Source organism: Arachis stenosperma, chromosome 4, assembly GCF_014773155.1.
Source record: "Arachis stenosperma cultivar V10309 chromosome 4, arast.V10309.gnm1.PFL2, whole genome shotgun sequence".
Lineage (NCBI taxonomy): Eukaryota > Viridiplantae > Streptophyta > Magnoliopsida > Fabales > Fabaceae > Arachis > Arachis stenosperma.
Window position 1 is genome coordinate 34,740,988 of NC_080380.1, and position 3,593 is coordinate 34,744,580.

The 3,593-nt window shown below is 38.1% G+C and overlaps 1 non-coding gene across 1 annotated transcript; it reads left to right on the forward strand.

Annotated features, from left to right (window-relative positions):
• Nucleotides 1-430: 430 nt before the first annotated feature.
• Nucleotides 431-538, forward strand: LOC130978578 (small nucleolar RNA R71). Its single transcript, XR_009086201.1, has one exon. It is a non-coding gene; the product is annotated as a small nucleolar RNA R71 (small nucleolar RNA).
• Nucleotides 539-3,593: the final 3,055 nt, after the last annotated feature.

Here is a 3,593-nt window from a genome sequence, read left to right on the forward strand (position 1 = left end):
GATTTCTCCATGAAGAATTATAGGTGTTACCATAGGGTTCTCCTAGGTAATTTACCTCTTCCATGGAAGGGTTCTCAGGATCATAAGCTTCTTCCTCAGATGAAGCTTCCTTAGTACTGTTTGGTGCATTTTGCATTCCAGACAGACTTTGAGAAATCAAATTGACTTGTTGAGTCAATATTTTATTCTGGGCCAAAATGGCATTCAGAGTGTCAATATCAAGAACTCCTTTCTTCTGACTAGTCCCATTGTTCACAGGATTTCTTTCAGAAGTGTACATGAATTGGTTATTTGCAACCATTTCAATCAGTTCTTGAGCTTCAGTAGGCGTCTTCTTCAGATGAAGAGATCCTCCTGCAGAGCTATCCAAGGACATCTTAGATAGTTCAGAGAGACCATCATAGAAAATACCTATGATGCTCCATTCAGAAAGCATGTCAGAAGGACATTTTCTGATTAATTGTTTGTATCTTTCCCAAGCTTCATAGAGGGATTCTCCATCCTTTTGTCTAAAGGTTTGGACTTCCACTCTAAGCTTACTCCATCTTTGTGGTGGAAAGAATTTTGCCAAGAAGGCATTGACTAGCTTTTCCCATGAGTCCAGGCTTTCTTTAGGTTGAGAGTCCAACCATATTCTAGCTCTGTCTCTTACAGCAAAAGGGAATAGCATCAGTCTATAGACTTCAGGGTCAACCCCATTAGTCTTGACTGTGTCACAGATTTGCAAGAATTCAGCTAAAAACTGATGAGGATCTTCCATTGGAAGTCCATGGAACTTGCAATTCTGTTGCATTAGAGAAACTAATTGAGGCTTAAGCTCAAAGTTGTTTGCTCCAATGGCAGGGATAGAGATGCTTCTCCCATAAAAATCAGGAGTAGGTGCAGTAAAGTCACCCAGCACCTTCCTTGCATTGTTTGCATTGTTGTTGTTTTCTGCTGCCATGTTTTCTTCCTTGAAGAATTCGGTCAGGTCCTCTAAAGAGAGTTGTGCTTTGGCCTCTCTTAGCTTTCGCTTCAAGGTTCTTTCAGGTTCAGGGTCAGCTTCAACAAGAATGCCTTTGTCCTTGCTCCTGCTCATATGAAAGAGAAGGGAACAAGAAAATGTGGAATCCTCTATGTCACAGTATAGAGATTCCTTTAAGTGTCAGAGGAAAAGAGAAATAGAAAGAAGAAGGAGAAGATAAATTCGAACTTTAGTTAGATAAGGTTCGAATTGTGCATTGAGAAGGAGTGGCACTCCATAAATAGAAGGATGTGGGAAGGAGGGAAGTTTATTTTCGAAAATCAAGTGAAAAATTTTGAAATTATTTTGAAAAACATTAATTAATTTTCGAAAATAAAAGTGGAAAAGAAATTAAGTGATTTTTGAAAAAGAATTTGAAATTAGAAATTAAGAAGATTTGATTGAAAGTTATTTTGAAAAAGATGTGGTTAAGAAGATATGAAAAAAAAATGTGATTGAGAAGATATGATTTGAAAACTATTTGAAAAGATATGATTTTAAAAACAATTTGAAAAGATATGATTTTAAAAATTGATGACTTGCCTAACAAGAAAAGATATGATTCAAACATTAAAAACCTTTCTCAACAGAAAAGGTAACAAATTTGAGATGTTCAATCAAATCATTAATTGTTAGTAAGTATCTTTTAAAAAGGAAAGAAATTGATTTTGAAAACATTTGATTGAAAAGATTTGATTTGAAAAAGATTTGATTTTGAAAAATTTGAAAAAAATTGATTTGAAAACAAAATCTTCCCCCTAGCACCATCCTGGCGTTAAACGCCCAGAATGGTATACATTCTGGCGTTTAACGCCCAAAATGCTACCTTTTTGGGCGTTAAACGCCCAACCAGGTACCCTGGCTGGCGTTTGAACGCCAGTCTGCCTTCTTCACTGGGCATTTTTGAATGCTCAGCTTTTTCTGTATAATTCCTCTGCAGTATGTTCTAAATCTTCAATTCTTTGTATCATTGACTTGAAAAGACACAAATTAAAAATATTTTTGGATTTTTAATAATCAAAATGCAACAAGAATCAAATAACAATGCATGCAAGACACCAAACTTAGCAGTTTGTGTACTACTGACACTAACAATATGAGAATGCATATGAGACACACAAAAAAAATACTTCAAGTCAATAGAATTCAAAGATTAGAACACAAAATATATGCATGGATTCGAAAAATATAACAAAGACATGCATTTGACACCAAACTTAAGATGAGACTCTAGACTCAAACAAGAAATATTTTTGGATTTTTATGGTTTTGTAATTTTTTTTGTGATTTTCGAAAATTTAAGTGAAAACATCAAAATTCTTAATGAGAATTCTAGGAATCAGTGCAATGCTAGTCTAAGACTCCGGTCCAGGAATTAGACATGGCTTCACAGCCAGCCAAGCTTTCAAAGAAAGCTTCGGTCCAAAACACTAGACATGACCAAGGTCAGCCAAACCTTAGCAAATCACTGCTCCAACAGCAAGATTGATACGAAATCAACAAGCTCTTGTGGTGATAAGTTGAAACCTCGGTCCAATCAGATTAGACATGGCTTCTCAGCCAGCCAGATTTCAACAAATCATCATGAAACTCTAGAACTCATCTTCAAGAATTTCGAAAAAAATAACACCTAATCTAAGCAACAAGATGAACCGTCAGTTGTCCAGCCTAAACAATCCCGGGCAATAACACCAAGAACTTGATGTTGTTGCCGGATCTTGGCACTGATGTTACCAAAAGCTTGCTCAAAACTTGAACAATCCCCGGCAACGGCGCCAAAAACTTGGTCGGCGAAATTGTGAACAATACTTTTTCACAACTCAAATAATCCCCGGTAATGGCTCCAAGAACTTGGTGGCTCAATACCATGGCATTACACAACTTTGCACAACTAACCAGCAAGTGCACTGGGTCGTCCAAGTAATAAACCTTACGTGAGTAAGGGTCGATCCCACGGAGATTGTTAGTATTGAAGCAAGCTATGGTCATCTTGTAAATCTTAGTTAGGCAAACTCAAATGTATATGATGATGATGAACGAAAATAACATGCAAGATAAAGATAGTGATACTTATGTATATCATTGGTGTAAGAGCTTCAGACAAGTGTATGAAGATGCCTTCCCTTCCGTCTCTCTGCTTTCCTACTGCCTTCATCCAATCCTTCTTACTCCTTTCCATGGCAAACTCGTGTAGGGTCTCACTGTTGTCAGCAGCTACCTCCCATCCTCTCAGTGAAAGCGATTGCATATGTCCTGTCACGGCATAGCGGAATTCATCTGTCGGTTCTCAATCAGGCCGGAATAGAATCCAGTGATTCTTTTGCGTTATCACTAACGCCCCGCCCTCAGGGTTTGAAGCACGTCACAGTCATTCAATCATTGAATCCTACTCAGAACACCACAGACAAGGTTAGACCTTCCGGATTCTCTTGAATGCTGCCATCAGTTCTTGCCTATACCACGAAGACTCTGATCTCACGGAATGGCTGGCTCGTTTGTCAGGCGAGCACTCGGTTGTCAGGCGATCAACCATGCATCGTGCAATCGGAAATCCAAGAGATATTCACTAAGCCTCAGATGCTTGTAGAAC